This window comes from Oncorhynchus mykiss, chromosome 22 (assembly GCF_057628025.1).
Source record: "Oncorhynchus mykiss isolate SJ-2025 chromosome 22, ASM5762802v1, whole genome shotgun sequence".
NCBI classification, from domain to species: Eukaryota; Metazoa; Chordata; class Actinopteri; order Salmoniformes; family Salmonidae; genus Oncorhynchus; species Oncorhynchus mykiss.
Genome location: NC_143043.1, coordinates 54657447 through 54670295, shown reverse-complemented (window position 1 = coordinate 54670295; position 12849 = coordinate 54657447). Strand labels below are relative to the sequence as shown.

The 12849-nt window shown below is 49.2% G+C and overlaps 1 long non-coding RNA gene across 1 annotated transcript in view; it reads right to left on the bottom strand.

Annotated features, from left to right (window-relative positions):
- Nucleotides 1-248: 248 nt before the first annotated feature.
- Nucleotides 249-12849, bottom strand: part of LOC149972915 (uncharacterized) — a 1172247-nt gene continuing 1159646 nt past the window's right edge. The window contains exon 3 of the long non-coding RNA XR_016490701.1: nt 249-372. This is a non-coding gene — a long non-coding RNA (uncharacterized LOC149972915). The remainder of the gene's footprint in view (nt 373-12849) is intronic.

The window sequence follows — 12849 nt, the reverse complement described above, 5'->3', positions numbered from 1 at the left end:
CAAGCTTCCTCTCCTGTTGTCTGGTTAAACACAGCACATATCAAGCTTCCTCTCCTGTTGTCTGGTTAAACACAGCGCATATCAAGCTTCCTCTCCTGTAAGCCACCATGTGTTGCCCCTGTGTTCAGAGTGGCTGGGCGTGTGTGGGGACTATTAGGTGCTATTAGGCCCAGTCTTTATAGAGGAGTTGTTCCAGTTGTTGAGAGGTGCCAGATGAAAGGGGCCAGTTATATCCTCCCCGTTGCTGTGGAGAAAATGTACCCGGCAACGCTATTACTTCCTGAATGACCCCTCATCAAGTGGAGAGCCATATTGATTGGGTGGTTTCCTTCCTCTGACATGTTCCAGGGAGCTCAAAGTGAGTCTGAAGATCTGCGAGAGAGAAAAGAAGAGCGAGACAGAGGGCGGGGGGGAGAGAGAGAGGGTTAAGCACAGAGAAGTGGGGGCAGGCAGATGTCTGGAGGTGAAGTGGACCTTCAATGTGTTGTTAACCTATACATCCATATGATAGTGTGATATTAACCTGTAGATCCACATGATATTAAACCTGTAGATTAATAATATGATTTTGTGACGTTAACATATACATCCATATGATAGTGTGATGTTAAAACCTCTCTAGGCTAGGGGGCAGTATTTTCACGTCCGGATGAAAAGCATGCCCAAAGTGAACTGCCTGCTACTCAAGTCCAGAAGCTAGGATATGGATATAATTGTTAGATTTAGATGGAAAACACTCTGAAGTTTCTAGAACTTTCTGTGAGTATAACAGAACGGATTTGGCACGCAAAAAACCTGAGAAAAATCCATCTGGGAAAAATCAATTGATGGCACTCTTTTTTCAATGGAGTTTCTATGTGGATCGAGATTTGCTTGCAGTTCCTATCGCTTCCACTGGATGTTAACAGTCGTTAGAAATTGGTTGATGTTTTTCCTTTGAGAAATTAAGAAGTAGGGCTGTTCAGAACGAGGGTCGAGTCTAGTGTACTGTTGCGGATGGGGAGCGCGACCTGAAAGCTCCACTTTGTTGTCCTCCGGTATTGAACACAGTTTATCCCGTCTTAAATTTTATTGATTATTTACGTTAAAAAATACCGAAATTTGTTTTAGGAAGGTTGTTTGAAATGCTTGGACAAAGATTAGAGGTCATTTATGAGATATTTTGTAGTCATGTTCCGCGAGTTGGAACCAGTGTTTTTCTGGGTCAAACTCGCCAAATAAATGGAGATTTAACGACATAATTTATTGAACAAAAGGACAATTTGTGATGTTTATGGGACATATTGGAGTGCCAACAGAGGAAGCTCTTCAAAGGTAAGGCTTGAATTATATCGTTATTTCTGAGGTTTGTGTCGCACCTGGCGGGATGAAATGTGTTTGTTTGATGGGGCGCTGTCCTCAGATAATCACATGGTTTGCTTTCGCCGTAAAGCCTTTGTGAAATCTGACACGTTGGCTGGATTAACAACAAGTGTAGCTTTAATTTGGTGTATTGCATGTGTGATTTCATGAAAGTTTATTTGAATTTGGCGCTCTGCCATTTCACCAGATGTTGTCGAGGGGTTCCGCTGGCGGAACGTCTAGCCGTAACAGGTTTTAACCTATAGATCCGTCCTCTGAAGCTTTGCTCTGGGATCTCCAGGATGTTTCGACTGTTAGATCTGACTCCAGACCAGTCTCTATCAGATAGTATGGATTCCAGGCATTAAAGCACACTGTGATTTAGGTTCTGTTGACATAGAGTAGCTCTTTCCACCTAGGTACTGAACCGTACCCAAGTTGGTACGGGTGGGTTCCGTTTTTTTCTATTACATTTAGTTGAGATTCGTTTCGGTTCATGTGGGCCAAAAATATACCAGTCTGGTACCTGGAAATATCTGGTATTGGCTCGCTTGTAAAGCCTACTGAGGCGCAGGGTTTCACACTGCAGTCCATTGTCTAAAAGAGGCCGAATTCATCTAAACTAAAACATCTGTAAATAATGTTAACATTTTTTCCCCACCATTTGACATCTAGCTAAAGGGTTTTGTGGCTAAATGAGCATTATTTCTGAAGTTTGACAAAGCTAGCTTGAATTTGTCCAACAACATTAGCTTGCTAGCTGAGCCGACCAGTCATACTTCATATGAAATGAAGGGGATGCAGCTAACCATATAGCCAGTGCTGCACACACAATGTTGAATTATTTAGGTTAAATGAAACAAGCTAAGCAAGCTGTGTACATCAGCATGCGAAAGTATTACAACTTGGAATTAAAATGGATTTTGGGTGGGGGGGGGGGGGGGGGGGGGGTTGCATCATTTGATTTACACAACATGCCTACCACTTAGAAGATGCAAAATATTTTTAATCGTGAAACAGACAGGAAGTAAGACAGAAAACATCAGAACTTGAGCGTGCATAACTATTCACCCCCCAAAGTCAATACTTTGTAGAGTCACCTTTTGCAGCAATTACAGCTGCAAGTCTCTTGGGCTATGTCTCTATGCACATCTAGCCACTGGGATTTTTGACCATTTTCCAAGACAAAACTGCTCCAGCTCCTTCAAGTTGGATGGGTTCCGCTGGTGTACATCCATCTTAAAGCCATACCACAGTTTCTCAATTGGATTGAGGTCTGGGCTTTGACTAGGCCATTCCAAGATATTTAAATGTTTCACCTTAAACCACTCGAGTGTTGCTTTAACAGTATGCTTAGGGTCATTGTCCTGCTGGAAGGTGAACCTCCGTCCCAGTCTCAAATATCTGGAAGACTGAACCAGGTTTCCTTAAAGAATTTCCCTGTTTTTAGCGCTATCCATCATCCCTTCAATTCTGACTTTTTTTTCTGGCCACTCTTCCATAAAGCCCAGCTCTATGGAGTGTACGGCTGAAAGTGGTCCTATGGACAGATACTCCAATATGCGCTGTGGAGCTTTGCAGCTCCTTCAGGGTTATCTTTGGTCTCTTTGTTGCCTCTCTGATTAAATGTCCTCATTGCCTGGTCTGAGTTTTGGTGAGGGGCCCTCTCTTGGCAGGTTTGTTGTGGTGCCAAATACTTTCCATTCTTTAATTATGGATGTAATGGTGCTCGGTGAGATGTTCAAAGTTTCAGATATTCTTTTATAACCCAACCCTGATCTGTACTTCTCCACAACTTTGTCCCTGACCTGTTTGGAGTGCTTCTTGGTCTTCATGGTGCCCCTTGCTTAGTGGTGTTGCAGACTCTGGGGCCTTTCAGAATAGGTGCATATATACTTAGATCATGTGACACTTAGATTGCAAACAGGTGGACTTTATTTATTAACTAATTATGTGACATCTGAAGGTAATTGGTTGTGCCAGATCTACATATGCACACACCACTTTTCCGTTTTCTATTTTTGAGAATGTTTTCAAACAAGTAATTTTTTTCATTCCACTTCACCAAATTGGAACATTTTGTGTACGTCCATTACATGAAATCCAAATGAAAATACATTTAAATTACAGGTTGTAAACTAAAATAGGAAAAACACCAATGTGGGGTGAAGCACTGTTACATCACTCCCAGTCAGGATACTGAGACACCATATAGAGCCATGATGGACTCCCCACAGCAGTAGCACTGTTACATCACTCCCAGTCAGGATACTGAGACACCATATAGAGCCATGATGGACTCCCCACAGCAGTAGCACTGTTACATCAGTACCAGGCAGGCAACTGAAACACCATATAGAGCCATGATGGACGCCCCACAGCAGTAGCACTGTTACATCAGTACCAGTCAGGATTCTGTGACACCATATAGAGCCATGATGGACTCCCCCACAGCAGTAGCACTGTTACATCAGTACCAGGCAGGCAACGAAACACCATATAGAGCCATGATGGACGCCCCACAGCAGTAGCACTGTTACATCAGTACCAGGCAGGCAACTGAAACACCATATAGAGCCATGATGGACGCCCCACAGCAGTAGCACTGTTACATCAGTACCAGTCAGGATTCTGTGACACCATATAGAGCCATGATGGACGCCCCACAGCAGTAGCACTGTTACATCAGTACCAGGCAGGCAACTGAAACACCATATAGAGCCATGATGGACGCCCCACAGCAGTAGCACTGTTACATCAGTACCAGTCAGGATTCTGTGACACCATATAGAGCCATGATGGACTCCCCCACAGCAGTAGCACTGTTACATCAGTACCAGGCAGAAAACTGAGACACCATATAGAGCCATGATGGACTCCCCACAGCAGTAGCACTGTTACATCAGTCCCAGGCAGGCAACTGAAACACCATATAGAGCCATGATGGACGCCCCACAACAGTAGCACTGTTACATCAGTCCCAGGCAGGATACTGAGACACCATATAGAGCCATGATGGACGCCCCACAGCAGTAGCACTGTTACATCAGTCCCAGGCAGGATACTGAGACACCATATAGAGCCATGATGGACTCCCCACAGCAGTAGCACTGTTATATCAGTCCCAGGCAGGATACTGAGACACCATATAGAGCCATGATGGATGCCCCACAGCACCACACCTCCACTGTGAAGACAACACGGATGAAGAGGCTGCATGAATACATTAGCAGGTTTGCTTTTTTTTACACCCTCATTGATAGATGATTACTGATCGCACCTCTTCAAATATCCTGCTAATTATGCATTTCCACACCGTCTGACTCTCCTGGGTGTCAGAGATGTATCTTACTGTATAGGGGCTGTGGGAGGATAATTAAGTGTATGTGCATTAAATTTTAAAAATAAAAAATTACAATGACAGAATCAACACTACAGCTTGAAAACACCACAAATACAAGTATTTACATGAAATCAAAAAAACATTTCTCATTAAATCCATTCAATATTAAAAAGTCCTGAACTGCCCTAGAGGCACTGGAGGGTGCAGGTTTAGGGAGTGCTGCAGGGTATTCCAAAAAGACACTAAAACTGAATCAGATTTGACATACTAGAGGAACCTCCAGAGTTAAGGATCTAGATCAGTAGGTACTAGGATCCTCCTGAGTTAAGGATTTAACTAGATCAGTAGGTACTAGGAGCCTCCTGAGTTAAGGATTTAACTAGATCAGTAGGTACCAGAGGCACCTCCAGAGTTAAGGATCTAGATCAGTAGGTACTAGGATCCTCCTGAGTTAAGGATTTAACTAGATCAGTAGGTACCAGAGGCACCTCCAGAGTTCCATCCTTGTGAACGAGTTTGGTGGGTCATATTGTTTTATTGAATAGTGAATTGAGTTAGGTCTGAAGCTTTGTATAGGCCTGGTCTGTTCTGACACACTGCCCTGGCCTGGCCTGACACACTGCCTGGCCTGGTCTGACACACTGCCTGGCCTGGCCTGACCTGACACACTGCCTGGCCTGGCCTGGTCTGACACACTGCCTGGCCTGGTCTGTTCTGACACACTGCCCTGGCCTGGTCTGTTCTGACACACTGCCCTGGCCTGGTCTGTTCTGACACACTGCCCTGGCCTGGTCTGGCCTGACACACTGCCTGGCCTGGCCTGGCCTGACACACTGCCTGGCCTGGCCTGGTCTGACACACTGCCTGGCCTGGCCTGGTCTGACACACTGCCTGGCCTGGTCTGACACACTGCCTGGCCTGGCCTGGTCTGACACACTGCCTGGCCTGGCCTGTTCTGACACACTGCCCTGGCCTGGTCTGACACACTGCCTGGCCTGGCCTGGTCTGAAGCTTTGTATAGGCCTGGTCTGTTCTGACACACTGCCTGGCCTGGCCTGGTCTGAAGCTTTGTATAGGCCTGGTCTGTTCTGACACACTGCCCTGGCCTGGTCTGACACACTGCCTGGCCTGGCCTGGTCTGACACACTGCCTGGCCTGGCCTGGTCTGACACACTGCCTGGCCTGGTCTGACACACTGCCTGGCCTGGCCTGGTCTGACACACTGCCTGGCCTGGCCTGGTCTGACACACTGCCTGGCCTGGTCTGACACACTGCCTGGCCTGGCCTGGTCTGACACACTGCCTGGCCTGGCCTGGTCTGACACACTGCCTGGCCTGGTCTGACACACTGCCTGGCCTGGCCTGGTCTGACACACTGCCTGGCCTGGCCTGTTCTGACACACTGCCCTGGCCTGGTCTGACACACTGCCTGGCCTGGCCTGGTCTGACACACTGCCTGGCCTGGCCTGGTCTGACACACTGCCTGGCCTGGCCTGGTCTGACACACTGCCTGGCCTGGCCTGGTCTGACACACTGCCTGGCCTGGCCTGGTCTGACACACTGCCTGGCCTGGCCTGGTCTGACACACTGCCTGGCCTGGCCTGGTCTGACACACTGCCTGGCCTGGCCTGGTCTGACACACTGCCTGGCCTGGCCTGGTCTGACACACTGCCTGGCCTGGCCTGGTCTGACACACTGCCTGGCCTGGCCTGGTCTGACACACTGCCTGGCCTGGTCTGACACACTGCCTGGCCTGGTCTGACTCACTGCCTGGCCTGGTCTGACTCACTGCCTGGCCTGGTCTGACTCACTGCCTGGCCTGGTCTGACACACTGCCTGGCCTGGCCTGGTCTGACACACTGCCTGGCCTGGCCTGGTCTGACACACTGCCTGGCCTGGTCTGACACACTGCCTGGCCTGGCCTGGTCTGACACACTGCCTGGCCTGGCCTGGTCTGACACACTGCCTGGCCTGGCCTGGTCTGACACACTGCCTGGCCTGGTCTGACACACTGCCTGGCCTGGTCTGGTCTGACACACTGCCTGGCCTGGCCTGGTCTGACACACTGCCTGGCCTGGTCTGACACACTGCCTGGCCTGGTCTGACTCACTGCCTGGCCTGGTCTGACTCACTGCCTGGCCTGGTCTGACTCACTGCCTGGCCTGGTCTGACACACTGCCTGGCCTGGCCTGGTCTGACACACTGCCTGGCCTGGCCTGGTCTGACACACTGCCTGGCCTGGTCTGACACACTGCCTGGCCTGGCCTGGTCTGACACACTGCCTGGCCTGGCCTGGTCTGACACACTGCCTGGCCTGGCCTGGTCTGACACACTGCCTGGCCTGGTCTGACACACTGCCTGGCCTGGTCTGACTCACTGCCTGGCCTGGTCTGACTCACTGCCTGGCCTGGTCTGACTCACTGCCTGGCCTGGTCTGACTCACTGCCTGGCCTGGTCTGACTCACTGCCTGGCCTGGTCTGACTCACTGCCTGGCCTGGTCTGACTCACTGCCTGGCCTGGTCTGACTCACTGCCTGGCCTGGTCTGACTCACTGCCTGGCCTGGTCTAACTCCTCTGAGAGGCAGAGAGACTCGTTAACCATCTGTCTCCGTTTGGACTGACACAAATCCACGATAACTTTGATTAGACTCCCAAACTATTTGAACATTGATGACGGAGAAGCCCTGTGAGGTCATAGTTTAGCTTAAACGTGACATGGCGCTGTGATGAAACAAAGGGACAAAAGGGAGGGAAGGAGATCGTGTGTCTCTCTCCCCCACCCTGTAACGGATCTCATCTTCCTCTTCTGAGGAGGAGTAGCGAGACAAGTGTCCATAATGTTTAATCGAAACACAACAGACCACTGGAACAAAACAATAAACGTGAATAAACGAAACAGTCCCGTGTGGTAACAAACACTGACACGGAAGAAAAACACCCACAACTCAAAAGTGATACCAGGCTACCTAAGTATGATTCTCAATCAGGGACAACGATTGACAACTGCCTCTGATTGAGAACCATACGTGACCACCCCACCCCCCCCCCCCCGCACCCCCCCCCCCCACTCTACGAACCGGAACGTCCAGCTTCAGACACATGATTGACAGATCACATCAGCACAGATACAAATCAGCAAATCATTGTTGGATTTCGAAAGGCGATCCATCATTTATATTGCTGAGCGGGTCTGACTATATATTGTGCAATATATAGGCAGAGATAGGTCACGTTAGACGTGAAGAATTAACGATTCTGATGTGGAATCCAATGATCTCATGTCCAAAGACCCATTTCACGCACAGACAAAAGTAAATCACCTAAAGCTAAAAATCCTTTGCGTTGTATTATCTGTCTGAGGAGAGGGGTGGTCCAGAAGGTTGGGATTACAAAATATGAAATAAAACATGGATTACTGAGTCCAAAAGTAAGATGCTTTCAAAACAAGCTAAGCCACCTAGTACGTCTGGTAAACAACTGCGTTATAGACAGACACCTCACTCTCCCAGACAAGATAAACCCCTTTTATGGGGTCGCTTCTCGAAAAACACTGATCCACCAACGACGGAGCCCCCCACTGGTCAAGAGGTTTGTGGTCTCTATCGCCGTTGGCCGACGTGATTTGATATTTCAAGCATGTTAACAAGGAATCTCAGAGCATATATAGGTCAGCTGGTTGGAGTATTCACAGCCATATTCAATCCTATCCCGATTCCAGTCTGTTGTCCCCAAATGCTTCAAGATGTCCAACATGATTCCTCTACCCAAGCAAGCTAAGGTAACTGAAACAAATGACTATCGCCCCGTAGCACTTACCTCTGTTACATTCCGCACCAAGAAAACCAAAAATCTCACTCAAACAGATAAGGGAACACACAAAGAGTCACGGACAACAACCAAAACCAAACAGGTGGGGTTTTAGGAGAGGTTCCGAAAGACACTCATGGGGGTGTCCACTGAAAGTTGATGAACTGGAACCTGAAAAACACCCAACATGAGCTCCCACTACATTTACCCAAGAAGAGGAAAACAGAAGGAAAAACCCACACCACCTTATTAAAGACCAGACGTAAACCTAAAAGTGGACAAAAACGAAACCAGGGAAATTCAATAAAAGATTGTTACTCTAGAACTCAAATAGGATGAGTAAAGTAAAGATGTTGACCTTCCCACATCTGGAGACAACTAAAGGTGTTGACCTTCCCACATCTAGAGACAACTAAAGGTGTTGATCTTCCCACATCTCTCAAGACGACTAAAGGTGTTGACCTTCCCACATCTGGAGACAACTAAAGGTGTTGATCTTCCCACATCTGGAGACAACTAAAGGTGTTGACCTTCCCACATCTAGAGACAACTAAAGGTGTTGATCTTCCCACATCTGGAGACAACTAAAGGTGTTGATCTTCCCACATCTCTCAAGACAACTAAAGGTGTTGACCTTCCCACATCTCTCAAGACAACTAAAGGTGTTGACCTTCCCACATCTCTCAAGACAACTGGAGCACTGGACCAGACACTGTTAAATAGCAACTGGGCCAGCACAGGTGAAACGCCTTCCCACTAACGAGATGACAAACCAGCACAGGTGTAACACATACTGATTAACGAGGTGACACCCATCGGTGCGCCCCACGTGTTAACGTAACTAAATGTCCAACCATGAAATATAAATGAAAACAAACCAAGTCTGTAACATCACCAGGGCCTCTTTGTAAACTCAACACGACTTTGTGAAAAATTTGTGTTTATGTCTTATATTTAATTGCTGATAGAAAAGTAGAAGCCATGTTGTGAGATGGAAGATGTTTTCTGTTGGTAGAGAGCAAACTTGTACAACAAAAATATAGGATATATATTATTTTTTAGAGAAAGTTTGTTAGAGGCTTTCGTTTTTCCATTTATGTTTTGAGGTTGGACTTTAGCACGTATAGCTCGTTAGCACGAATAGCTCGTTAGCACATATAGCTCGTTAGCAGGTATGGCTCGTTAGCACGTATAGCTCGTTAGCACATATAGCTCATTAGCACGTATAGCTCGTTAGCACATAAAGCTCGTTAGCAGGTATAGCTCGTTAGCACGTATAGCTCGTTAGCACATATAGCTTAATAGCATGTATAGCTCGTTAGCAAGTATAGCTCGTTAGCACGTATAGCTCGTTAGCACGTATAGCTCGTTAGCACGTATAGCTCGTTAGCAGGTATAGCTCGTTAGCACGTACAGCTCGTTAGCACGTATAGCTCGTTAGCACGTATAGCTCGTTAGCACATATAGCTTAATAGCATGTATAGCTCGTTAGCAAGTATAGCTCGTTAGCACGTATAGCTCGTTAGCACGTATAGCTCGTTAGCACGTATAGCTCGTTAGCAGGTATAGCTCGTTAGCACGTACAGCTCGTTAGCACGTATAGCTCGTTAGCACGTACAGCTAACGTATAGCTTGTTAGCACCGATTGGTGTCACCTCGTTAGCACATTTAAATGTTTACCTTTACGGCATTTAGCAGACTCTTATCCAGAGGGACTTAACGTAGTGAGTGCCCCCCCCACCCTCCCTGTTACCAACCCCCCATCCCCCCTGATACCAACCCTCCCAACCCCCCTGTTACCAACCCCCCACCCTGCCTGTTACCAACCCCCCATCCTGCCTGTTACCAACCCCCCCATCCTGCCTGTTACCAACCCCCCACCCCCCTGTTACCAACCCCCCCACCCTGCCTGTTACCAACCCCCCATCCCCCCTGTTACCAACCCCCCCACCCTGCCTGTTACCAACCCCCCATCCCCCCTGTTACCAACCCTCCCAACCCCCCTGTTACCAACCCCCCACACTGCCTGTTACCAACCCCCCCCCATCCTGCCTGTTACCAACCCCCCCACCCTGCCTGTTACCAACCCCCCCATCCTGCCTGTTACCAACCCCCCACCCCCCCTGTTACCAACCCCCCCACCCTGCCTGTTACCAACCCCCCATCCCCCCTGTTACCAACCCCCCCACCCTGCCTGTTACCAACACCCCATCCCCCCTGCTACCAACCCCCCATCCCCCCTGTTACCAACCCCCCATCCCCCCTGTTACCAACCCCCCATCCCCCCTGTTACCAACCCCCATCCCCCTGTTGCCAACCCCCATCCCCCCTGTTACCAACCCCCCACCCTGCCTGTTACCAACCCCCCCATCCCCCCTGTTACCACCCCCCCACCCCCCCTGTTACCAACCCCCCCCTGTTACCAACCCCCCCCACCCTGCCTGTTACCAACCCCCCCTGTTACCAACCCCTCCTGTTACCAAGCCCCACACCCTGCCAACCCACCCCCCCACTCTGCCTGTTACCAACCCCCCACCCTGCCTGTTACCAACCCCCCCACCCTGCCTGTTACCAACCCCCCCTGTTACCAACCCCTCCTGTTACCAAGCCCCCCACCCTGCCAACCACCCCCCCACTCTGCCTGTTACCAACCCCCCACCCCTCCTGTTACCAACCCCCCCCACCCTGCCAACCACCCCCCCCCACTCTGCCTGTTACCAACCCCCCCGTCTAGTTTTGTCCTCGGACGGGGGGCATTTTTTGGTCGTGCATAAGTTGGGTAGAATGGCCCTGATGAGGGCAGTACAGCAGGCTTATGTGTTGAACTATTTGGGCAAGTAGAGGGTGGTACAAGCAGGAAACAGGCCCTGCCAGATCTCTGCCTGGTTAGTTAGCTCGGTGCTAACCCCTCTCTCTGAACTTACAAAGGAAGTAGCGTTGTTCGAGCGAGAACGGGTCCCAGTATATCTACTTAATGATGAGGGCCAAGCAGAGAGGCATCGGGGTCACACTTTAGAGTCTTTGGTATGAGACTGGATCTGTCTGAAGATGTTCAACTGTCTGTCTAACTCTTAAATCCTCTGTCTGTCTGACTGGATGAGAAGAGATGAGCTAAGCAGAGGATCTAATGGGTTCAAGGCAGTTCTCTCTCTGTATCTGTCTCTGTCTCTCTTTCTCTCTGTCTCTCTCTCTCTCTCTCTCTGTCTCTCTCTCTCTCTCTCTCTCTCTCTCTCTCTCTGTCTCTCTCTCTCTCTCTCTCTCTCTCTCTCTGTCTCTCTCTCTCTCTCTCTCTCTCTCTGTCTCTCTCTCTGTATCTCTCTCTGTCTCTCTCTCTGTCTCTGTTTGTTTTAGACAGCAGATTGGTTCTGGACCTTGGAGGAGGATAACCCAGCGGATTTGAGCATTCTCTTTCATGTCCGCATATCAAGCGAATATCGATGGGTTCACGGCCAAATGAGACTGAACTAATCATATAAGGCCTTGGTGCTGGCCCTTTGACAGGGGTGATGGTGTGTGTGTGTGTGTGTGTGTGTGTGTGTGCGCGCGTGTGTGCGTGTGTGTGTGTCTGTGGTTGGAGGACATTAACACCTTCTTTATGTATCAGCCAGTCAGCAGCCAAGCCACGACTCTGCTATGATTAATGGACCACAGAGCCCCAATGAGCGCTGATCCATCATAATCACACATTAAACACTGTACACAAACACCCCAGCTATGCCTCACACAGACAGAGAGACGGAGAGACAGAGAGACAGAGAGACAGAGATGCACTCACACACAGAGAGACAGAGAGACAGAGATGCACTCACACACAGAGAGACAGAGAGACAGAGATGCACTCACACACACAGAGAGACAGAGAGACAGAGATGCGCTCACACAGACAGAGAGACAGAGAGACAGAGATGCACTCACACACACAGAGAGACAGAGAGACAGAGAGACACAGAGAGACAGAGATGCACTCACACACAGAGAGACAGAGAGACAGAGATGCAGTCACACAGACAGAGAGACAGAGAGACAGAGATGCACTCACACACAGAGAGACAGAGAGAGACAGAGAGAGAGAGACAGAGAAACACACACACACACACAGACAGAGAGACAGAGGATGCACTCACACAGAGAGACAGAGAGAGAGAGAGATAGAGAATCACACACAGAGAGACAGAGAGACAGAGAAACACACACACATCGAGACAGAGAGACAGAGAAACACACACAGAGAGACAGAGAGACAGAGAGACACACACAGAGAGACAGAGAGACAGAGAGACACACACACACAGAGACTGAGAGACAGAGAGACACACACACACACAGAGACAGAGAGACAGAGAGACAGAGAGACACAA